Here is an 11,094-nt window from a genome sequence, read left to right on the forward strand (position 1 = left end):
TTCCTGTCACAGCTACTTAAGAGTAAGTGAGGTTGCACATTAGGTTAGGTTGAAAGAAACACCAATTCTGCACAAAACTCAGATATCTAGATAGACCATACGTGTAACATGTCTATATCCCCTTCTTTTTTACAGTAAAAGAAGAATCACATCTGGTCATCTGCACACAGCGAGTTCTCTTCCTTCTCCCCACATACACAGCTGGGGGGTTTTCATTTGGTCGGTTTGTTTTTATCAAAGCAGAATCTGCTTTATTAATGATCCTATCAGTCTCATAATTTCAAACTCCCACAAAGACAAGCCTGAAAGGGTATCAGGCCAACACCTCTCTAAGTTCCCTTCAATGCCTTTCTCAAAACAGCTCAGAAGGCAAGAGCTTGCAAGCTTGCTTGCCCCAAATAGCTGAAGGTCACAAATTTTCAAACTTTATTTTATGAACAGTCTGAGTACATTCCCTTTCACATGTGAAAATGCAGAGGGGAAACTGAAGGCAGCTCAAGACACCAACCAGAAGGTATTAACAAGAGCCAAAAAACCAAACAATGTGATCAGAGATTTCCCTTTGAAAATGAAGCTCAGAAACACCTCTCTACCACAGCCATGCCACTGCTGTTGATTATGCACACCAGGCTCTTTGGTATTCCAGTGGCAGGTACCAGGGAAAAATTTCAACACGAGTCATTAGAAAAGCCCAAGATACAAAACAGGAGCACACAGGAAAGCTATTCTGATCCTCTCCTGTAAATCTACTAGTTCTCGGGAAACAGATCAACCTTTAACAGAATCAAAAGCATGTTTAAATGAAGAACAGCTTATGGAAATAGAGAAGGCAGACTTACTGAGGAAGTACAAGAAACAGAATGGGTAAGAGCCCTTATTTGGGAAGAGGACGACTTTTCAAAAGAACCAGCAGTTTCAAATGATAACTTAGCTGTAGGACTGTTCGAAACACAGGACACAGTAACAGAAGTGATAAGAATACACATAAAAACTTCCCAGCATAGTACCAGTTTATTTAGTCTCTCCTGACACTGTAAGTGTATTTCTGCCCTGATTCTTACAGCTGGGAACAGCTGTCCCTACAAGAACCCAATTCCCCCTGTCTTCCTCTTTCATCTCCTATCCCAGGCACCCTTCCCAGGGAAGGAAAAAAAAAAAAAAAAGCTTTATTTTTTTCCAACCATATGCCAGTACATATTCCTGAAGGAAAGGGGGCCATTAACATTTAAAGACACTTTAAAATTTCAGTATGTTTTTGTACTATATTTAAGTACATTTAGAAGAAAGCTAATTTCAGCAAATTAAGCAAATGGTCTTCCAGGATGAGGGAATACATGAGGATGAAAAAAGAGGAGACCACCTTCACAGTTACATGTCTGTTTATTACTTTCTAAGAACCTCAGAGATGAGAGAACTCTCTACTTGCCTTCCCTGACATTTATTTCTTAAGTGTTCTCCAGAGAAGAGGCACTGATGCTAAATTTATTAAACTAGCTAACAAGTCCCAGGCACCTCAGTAGAGAAAGAATCTGCAAGGTCACCAGTTTCTAACTGGTGCTGAGCACGTCACCAGCGAGGAACACAGTTACGGGGAGGTCTAGAGCCAAGCACAAGTAAACTCCACCAGGTTATTGGGGTGGGCTCCATGCCAGCCCACAAGCTTTATGAGAACGCAGGAGCAACTGCCATGCGAAGGAGACGGTGCCACAAAGGTGCGAGAAAGCAGAGCTGCAAGAGGAGGAAGGAGGCAGCGGTGGAAGTGAGCAGCGAGGACACCAGTGCCAGCGATACCTGCGCCAGAGATGCAAGACTGGAAAATACCAACTTGAGTAAGGGCAAGAAATACATTTGAGGAAATCTCCCAAGGATCTAGAGGATTAAGCAAGCATGTAAGTGATGTACGTGTCCCACCTGCTGATGTCAGGTCACCTAAGTGCTGCCATTTAAAGCTCAGGGAAAGGCAGCAGGGAAAATGGTAACTCCTACACCACTGTCCGCCAGAGGAATCACTGGGAGGAAGCGATGTGCCTACCCCAGCCCTGCAAAATCTCGAGTGCTGGCCCAGGCGCTGCGCACCCCCCGCGCAGCCTGGGGCCTGTCAACGCAGAGGGACTGTGAAAAAGGGCAGACCCCTTCTCATTAAATTTAGGCATTATATATAGGCTGTGCTGTTGAGAAACATAGTAAAAGCAAACTTTGGGAAGCCAGGCAGGGAGACTAGAATGTAAATCCTATAATGCCCCACCAGCTACACCAAAACCAGGCTCTGAAACTGATCCGGAGCAATTTAATCGCACAGTCAACACATGCCCTGAAGAAGCAGCGAGAGGGGTTCCCCTGGGAAAAACCCGGAGAGGGGGTGTTACACCCGGGCACCGCAGGTTTTTTAATTAAAAACAAAACAAAACAAAACACACCACCGCAAACGCGACAGCGTTTCTCAACCAGCAGCACCTCCCGAACGGGGAAGGAGTTTTCTTCAATGTCACCGCGTTCCCCTTTCAGCGCAGAGCTCCGGAGAGGGGGCTGGGTTGGGCCGGGCTGTGCTGGGCCGGGCCAGGCGCCCGCCTAGGCCTAGCGGAGCCGGGCCGCCCCGGCCAGCGGCGCGCGCGGGGCTGAGGGAGCGCGCGCTCCCCTCAGAGGCGGCGCCCGCCTCGCCTGGCTGAGGGGGAGCCCGCCCGGCCGCGGCTTTAAGTCTCCACCGGGTCTTGGCGAGCGTCAAAAATCACTTACTTGTCCAAACTGAAACACTAGATTAGCTGCGCAGGGAGCGGGCTACAGAAACCGCGCTTTTCCTGACAGGGCAATTTCCTGACCGCCGGCCGCTGCCGGGAAGCCCGCCGCGCTCTGCACCCCCCGGGCCCGGCCGCGCTTGCGCCGCCGTCCCTGCGGCGGGGCGGGGAAGGGGAGGCGGGAGCGGCTGAGCCTCCCCCGCTCGCCTTTGAAGGCTGCGCCGGCCGGTGCCGCCATCTGGTTTGCATTTGGGGGCCCGTGTGTGGAGCTCGCCCCGAGCGCTGTTGAAGGGATCTGCTGTGTGTTAAGCATAGCTGTCAAGCAGCACTGCCCTGGAAAGCCGAGCGTGCACTGTGCCCTGTTAGGAATTCAACCGATACGAGTGGTTTTTGCCTCGGAAAGGGAATCGTATTTCTCCTTTATTTAAAAGTGAATAAAACAGAAAAAAAAAAAAAAAAAAAAAAAAAAAAAGGAGGGGGGTTGGCTCTTTTTGTTAAAGGCGTTGTTGCTAAATCGCATTTCTCAGCCGCAGCCCTGTTGCCCTACAAAGACTGCAGAAATATTGGGGGTTGAAGAAGCGTTTAGCATTTAAGAAGAAGCCACACCGAGAGCCAGGGCAAGAATAAATACAGGGAAACAAGCAGAAGGGCATGTCCAGACTGAGGACATACCCCACCTTGACCCATAAATACATAATCGCTTCTTAAATAAACAAAACAGGACTGCAAGACATGAGTTTGATTTTCTGCATGGGGTTATTCTGTTTGGGAGTTTTACCTGAGAAGTTGGGAAATTCCTGAATAAACCCTGAGTTTATTTAAGGTTTGCTTAAAATGGAGGACAGGGCAGTAGGATCCCCTCAAAAGCATCTCTTAGAAACAGAGAGACGGGCCAGCCGTGGCAGGACCAGACCCCACCACGTCCCTCCCTGACCCACGTAGGGAGGAGCGGATAGAAACCCTCACATTCCCATGATGTCCAAACACTTCTGAAGAGGCCCCAGGGAGCCAGCAGGGATTTTTCCCGTTATCCCCCAAACACTCTACAGCAGGAAATCTCGTAGCAAAAAGCTCTCTTGCAACATTTCCAGAGCTCTCCCGCATTGGCCCAAGCAGAAATACTGCAGGAACAACCTTGCTCAGGGAAAGATGAGTGTTGTCTCGTGGTTAGAGCACAGGGTTCGTGGTCAGGAGCTGTGGGTTCTCATTCCAGCTTTGCCACTGAATCATTTTGAGAGCTTCGCTAGTCACTTTGTATTAGAACCAGTTAGTAATTTTCCGTTGGAATGATTTTCTGATGGAAAACACTACTTCTACAAAACTGAAATCTTCTGGGTGAAAATCAACTTTCTGTTGGGAATACCTTGCGTCTAGGTGAGGTAGGAAAGGACATTTGACACAAACTGAAGTATTTGGAGTTTTCTTGCATTAGTCCAAATGTTTTGCTTTGAATAGATTTTTTTTTTTTAAATACCACCCTCCTGACTGTAATTCCAAGTCAGCTCATTGCAGGGTGGGAGTGTGTGCTCTCATGCTCTGCTTTGCTCCCCAGGAGGTCGGCACCTCCCATAGCGGGATGCAAATTTCTCTCTTCTGAGACATGTACATCCCAATCTGAGTCAGAGCGGTGCAGGCACACGGACACCTGGCCCATGGGAACAAATTGTGGCGTAAGGCTACTGCTCTGACCAGGGAACTGCACCGCGGAGAGAAAGTGTAGAGTTCAGAGACTCAAACAAGCTGTTTCACCTTAGTTCAGTGACCCCAAACAAAATACTGTCACTGTAGATATACCAAAATATTTTGTTCAACTGAAATGCTGTAAAATGAAGCCCGGAGAAATGAACCTGAGTGTGCTGCCACTATCTGACAATCAAATCCTATATACCCTTCCATACACATGCTGAGCTCCGGTTTATAGTTCCTGCTCTTCACCCTCCCAACTATGTCCCTTCTTCACTGTTTTGTTCCAGAATCCTATTCCCCTGTTCATTAAAAACAAATTTAACTATTTCTGTCTTCCAAATATTCATAGATTGCTGACTCTTTAAATATAAGTTGTTCTCTTCCCACAGTGTATTGGTAGACACCATTTAAATCCCTTAACTTCTGTTTTGCCAAGTTAAACATTAACCATTTATATTTTCTTTCATAACAGCAAGTTTTGAATTATCTAATAAGCTTTCTTTGCACTTGTTTCAGTCAGAATTCCTCTTTTCTGAACATGAACGATCACAGCCCAACATAATGCGTAATGTTCAAAACGATGACTTGTACAGTGGCAATAATAATAATTCCCTGTGCAGCCTTTTAGTTACAGACAGGGATCAATTTTGCCTTTTTTGCACCTATATCTATATCACATTAGTACCTTGACTTATCCAGGTCTTTTTGCTCCAATAAATAGCGAAAGAAATTAAATAGTTATCTGTCTGTAAGTACAGACAAATGCATTAACTTTCCCTTAATATATTTTTCCATTTCATTACACTTCTCTAGCACTCACATGGTTTCTTTCCAAGGGGGTGACAAATAAAGATATCTCAAGAACAGTTACAAGATCTTTAGCCTCCAAAATCAAAGCCCTGAAAATGCTTTTTTTTTTTTTAAATGAAAGAATCAAAGTTTAGATTATCACATATTCCCAAGACCACATGAGGCTTAATTCATTACTCCTTTGAAATATTCTGAAAGCTGAGGGTTAAGAGGTGTTATATTAGTGCAGAATAATGATGATTAATTTGTGCTTCGTCTCAAATGCAGGAAGAACAGATATGTGTGCAGTGGATCCTCTATAATTTCAAAATCTTTCTATAAACTTCAAAATATCTTGTAGACGTGTGTAGCTTAAATGGAAAACGAGGCCACTTTTTTCCTGTTTAGAATGTGGCTGTTGTAGTTTTGTTTCAGGTATTACTGCTTCAAATATCCTTCCTCTTTTTCCAAGATCCTGGACAGATTCACTTAAAATTTACCCTTTTGCCTTTTCATTACAGAGTAACTAATGAAAATTCCATTTTAAATGTGCTTTCTGTGAGACAGGAACATTCTTTTTTCCATTATTAACAAAAGCCTGTATTTCAAACTCTAGGGATACAGCTTCAGGTAGCGTAAATCAGCATTGCTCTAAGATGGCCCGCAGTCCTCTCAACCAGCTCTGCAGAACAATTTAGTGGTTTTAGATGACAGTTGGCATCTTTGAAATATTCTTTTTTGCAGAACTAGACTAGATGTGACACTTGCTGGAGAAGAAATCTTGCATAAATCTGTCTAAAAAGACTCACTTAATCATATTACTTCACTAGCAGTGCTAACCTTTGGAGGCCAAAGTCCAGACAGGTTGAGAAATGGAACATGAGTACATAAAGGTGACAATTCCATTAACTGCAATCAAAGAGAGAGGTGAATGGTGAGATAAAGACAAATGACTTATTCTATAAAGAAAAGAAAATATGTGTGTGAAGGGGAAAGAGACAGAATGAACATTTTCCAGCCTTGTCAAGGAAATAAAGCTTCAGTCCCGCTCCATTGAGACCAACACAAAAACATCTCTCGGCCTCCCTGGACGCAAGCCCTGGCAGCATCCCAGTCTGCTGTTGAATGTTAGAGTGAACCATCATTTCAGGAGCACACATGTACACAGGTGAGACGCCCCAGCAGAAAACTATACACCCAACACCTTGTTCAGGAATTGCCCACCGTAGCCGTGATGGAAATGCAAATACTGGGCCTAGCTTTGCAGTCAACAGGGCATTTTACAAAAATAAGTAAGTGGAAAAATTGCTGGCATTCCTGAATCCAGGGATTCAGGACTCGCAAATATACCACACAAGACCTTTCAGTCCAGCGGGGTGCACTTCAGCCCCAGGGGCTGAACAGGAACGGCTTTGGGACTTTCTTTTGGGCCGCAAATCAGAAAGCGTGAGTACGTATTGATAACTGAAACTACCACCACAGGGGAAAAACAACAGTTCTTACACAGGTTCAGTTACCAACATCAGCACAGATAAAAGAGAGGTTGCTGGGGCATGTTCTCACCCAGCAGCCTTCAGTAAGGACAAGGACAGCGGAAGTAGCATCGCTAAGACAACTTCACATCACCTAAGTTTTTTCAGAGGAGGTGGAAGCTCAGAGACCAGCCATGCTGGCTACTGAGCTGCTTTGCAACACTGGATCCAATCTATTATCTCTCAAATCTTTCTAAATTTAAGATAAAGAGGAAATAAATAATGTAAAATCTATCTACATATACAATCTCCTCTTTTGCAATTTTCCCACTTACATGTGGCATTTTCAAGAATTTCTATGCAGAAAACTTCATCTAAAACCAATCCATCTACCAAACCAAATCAAGCAGATAAGCAAATTGTTTTACTTACAGAAGCAGAAATGGATCTTTGAGCATTCAAAGATTCCACTAATTTAGGTGCAGATTAGCATAACAATTGAAGGGAAGAAAAGATTTATAAAGGGTCACGTAACACGTGCTTCCTTAGGCAGTTAATACAAGCACCTGCGGGTGGTTTTCAATCTCATTTTTAAGAGTGAAAAGCTGGTATAGGAAATAGAAGCTGGGGAATACTCTGGATGAAATGATTACTGAGTCATTAGACTAGGACTATTCATTCAAACAGGGAAATAGGGAAGTAAAAACCAACTGAATACTATGCAATGACAAGCAGGGATTTTTGAGTGTACAATAGGAAAAAAAGGAAATTTCTTTTGGGGGACTTTTTCTGTTTTTAACAGAGATATTAAGTTACTCTTAGATACTAGGGCAGCCAAAAAGGGAAATCCCTGTTTTACATGGCTCTAAATATAGCTAGAAAAAGAATTTAGACTTTATCAATTTGTGACCCATTTCTTTACATTTTGGGTAACTCACCTTTTAATACAAATGTCAGAAGCCGATACAAACAAGCATGCAATATTTCAGGCTCCACCAAAATTCCAGTGTCTTGCCCAGGGCCTGTTCCTGCCTGCCCTCTTGGCTGGATACCAACATCCTTTATTCTCAGGGGAGTCAGCCTTCCAAAAAACCACTTGGCACTAGAGTCAGGACTGCTCTGTTTTCCTAACGTTCGCGGCAGGCAGGATGTTTTCTGACTCTGGTACCCAACAGTTGAGCATTCCAGACAGCACAGGGATTTTTCTTGAAAAACCGCACTGCCAATGCCATAAGAGTAAGCGAAGTTCTGTGACACCGTGTGATCCTGGTGGGAAAAGAGGATGCTTTTGTTGCCATACAGCGATACACAAAGGGAAAACGCGCATGACTCCTGCCACCTTTATAAACTCTCCTTCTGTGGTGTGAATGCTGAAAACATTCTGGCTTAAAGTCATGTTTTCATCAACTCGTTCCCCTCTGGGAAGACTGCCAGTTCTCCACAGATTAGGTTAAGGAGAAGACACCCCCACGCCCAAATGCTTGGCCAGAAAAGAAGCCCACTGCTGCAGTGTAGTGGAGGGGTGCTCAACAGGCTTCACACACGTTGTTGGTGTACCCATCCATGTTGCCAGCATGCGAAAATGTAAGGGGATATGCAAAAGTCACCCCCGTGACCGCTGCATATCCCTTTACACTCCTTAAATATTAGAAATATGACTTTATCATTAGCATTTATATTCAAGTAATTCCCGAGATCACTAATGTCAGGGCCAGCTACAACACTGCAGCCTTTGCCCTTCGGAACAGAAACTACGCAGGTGAGGGCAGGCAGGTCAAAACTCACAGACGGGACTGGACTCCTCACTGACCAGGAGCAGACACACTGCCCTGCTCTCTCTGGGAGGCAGATTTGCCACAGACGTCTTCCATCGTAGCTCTGTGCCAAAATCCAGATGTGCAAAATCATGAAATCACAATCTGTTGAGCTGGAAATGAATTTCACAAACCAAGCTGTGAAAATCTGTCAAGCTCCTTAAATTTCACAATACCTTACATCTCATGAAAAATAACTAACAGAGGTTCAATATTTTTCTGCAACGTCCTTTCAAGACTTTTTCCATAGAATATGACCAGCTTACGTGAAGTAGTTTGGTACAGTGGTGATATGTCATACAGTGAAGCCAGAACGCAGTCAGCGTGGAGAAGGGTTGAAGAGGGCTCAACTGCACTTCAAGCAGCATGTCCTGTTGACGTGGCTGGGACTTTATACAAAATCAGATCTTATTTTGTCCTTTGAATTCAGAAACTAGTGAACACAGTGATGGGAGGCAAAGCACCATCAGCATCTGTTAATTTGTAAAAAATATAATTGTCTGTTCTTCAAGCATAAGATTGTTAACTAGAATCTGGACTTCCCAGATTATAGACAACATGCAGCCCTTCTCCTAAACTCGTTGCAAAATGTACAAATGATGTTCTAAAGCCAGCACTGTAATCTTTTAAAATCTTATATTCCACAGGGGCTTATTCAAGTACTTAAAAAGAAGTTTGTAGGATCATTTAGCCACCTGCAAATCATACACAAATAAACCAAGCAGCACTAGAAACAGGAATAAAAATCACCATATATGTAGCTAGTTCCCTATAGCAGTTAGATTTTCATGCTCTGTATACAACCCAAGACAAATTGTCTGCTTATAATTAAAATATGATACTGTTTCCAGAAGTCTTGCCCCTAGGGAGATAATTTTATACCATAGGGCAGATTCAGCCCTGGGTAGTATTTCTGATTTTCATGGAATTACACCATTTAAAGAATTTTGTCCAACATCTCACCCACACTGATGCAATTCAACTTTTAAGGGACAGTTCTGGGGTTTCCTCCTAACTCAGGCCAAGTTTCTGGAACAAGGGAAGTCTGTAAAAGAAACCATTGGAGGGATGTTTTAGTCTGGCATTTAAGAATATTCACATATTAGAAAACGTCACAGGATTTATTTTGTACATCTTCCACGTTAGAATTTCTGTCTTTATTTTCTTTCCTTACAGATATGTTGCCAGTAGGTGGTCACAGCAAAACAGGATAAAATCCAAAGAAATGTAATGAAACAATTACAGACAGCTGTGGGTAGAAAGACATTCGTGGATCCAGTTAATTCTGCTTCATCTTTGTTATATAAATCTATTTTACAAACTTTATGTATTGCCTGAGCTTGCAATATATGATTAATAGAACGTCTGCACCACTCAGGACTCCGGGGAAAAATATAAGATATTAATTATCCAACATTTTAGGTAACTTTAAATATTTTGGGCATGATTGATCTCACATAGTGCTTTGGATTTATGCTTTGTGAGACAGATGGAAATCAGAATGTACACACTGATGCTCTCACTGACGTTGAAAGCTTCTGACTTCTGTGCAGAACTCGAGAAGAAGAGCTATAACACTTCCCTCCTCCTGGAGCTAACCTGGTCTTCCCTAAAATCATGCAGCTTCATAGGTTATGGCCCAGAAAACAGGAGTTTCCCCAGCTCCTCCTGCCAGTGCTACACATACTGGGCACCGTGGCGGGGGGCGGGTTGCAAATGGTGAAAATGTGATGCTGTCAGAGGTCTGGGGGAGATTATTCCATCCCCTCCGCAGTTGTTTGAGCTGCCCAGACAGCACGAAGCAGATGCGCAGGTTCTTAAGGTTTCCTGGGAAAATCAGCACTGTTTCAAAACCGTATCAGAACCAGAACTATGGACAGATGAATCAAATTTGGGTCCAGAGGGAAGAAGGATGCAGTAGCTTTTGACTGCAGTCAACTGGTAAATGATGTACCCAATGTTGAGCTGTCTGGTGAGTCAGAATAGTCAGTGCATCGCGTCAAAAACTCCTTTAGACTATTGACATAATATTAGAAAGAACATGGAAAAAGAACAATCAAAGGTACATTTTAAATCTCCTACTTGCATTCTTACACTAATCTGACAATCGTAAAGCTTTAGTATAAATCAAATGGAGCAAATATACATACATAGAAATACTGTAAAAAATTAAAAAACCTTTTGGCACAGAAGACAGCTGCAGCCCAGAATTTCTTCTAGTGTTAAGCACAGGCAGCAGAATAAAACTCTTCTAGGCATTCTTTAAAATCACATTCTTGTTGCTAACTTTTGGATTTTACAGATTGTCTTCTGAAGCAATGATAAAACCATCACAGCTTTAATAAACTGTTTGAATCATTGACCAGTCTGAAAAACTGAAAGTGGAATAAAAAGCAAGACACAACAAAAATCAGAAATACTGTACATTTTTGCCATTTCTGTCAGCCACAGCTAGGAAATCTTGTTATAAAGCAAGAAAAAAAGTTGAGGAAGGAAATAAATGGCAACTGAACTCTTATTTTAGGCTATTTTATGTCCGATTGTGTCAAAGGTAGGAGTATGAGACTGGGTGCGTAACTCCACCCTCTCCAAGAACTGCCG

The 11,094-nt window shown here is 43.2% G+C and overlaps 1 protein-coding gene across 8 annotated transcripts in view; it reads right to left on the minus strand.

Annotated features, from left to right (window-relative positions):
* The window catches only part of FGGY (FGGY carbohydrate kinase domain containing), a 150,298-nt gene extending 141,574 nt beyond the window's left edge, over positions 1-8,724 (minus strand). Inside the window, exons 1-2 of one of the 8 annotated variants that reach the window (XM_074875914.1) lie at positions 8,465-8,724; positions 7,618-7,945 (exon numbers count right to left, since the gene is read on the minus strand). The gene's annotated coding sequence lies outside the window, so the exon portion shown is untranslated. Of the gene's footprint in view, positions 1-2,417; positions 2,464-2,733; positions 2,888-7,617; positions 7,946-8,464 lie in introns of those variants that run through there. The other 7 variants (XM_074875913.1, XM_074875918.1, XM_074875922.1 and 4 more) reach the window with 7 other exon arrangements.
* Between the last annotated feature and the right edge of the window lie 2,370 nt (positions 8,725-11,094).

The sequence above is a fragment of the Strix uralensis genome, chromosome 8 (genome assembly GCF_047716275.1).
Source record: "Strix uralensis isolate ZFMK-TIS-50842 chromosome 8, bStrUra1, whole genome shotgun sequence".
In the NCBI taxonomy this organism is placed as follows: domain Eukaryota; kingdom Metazoa; phylum Chordata; class Aves; order Strigiformes; family Strigidae; genus Strix; species Strix uralensis.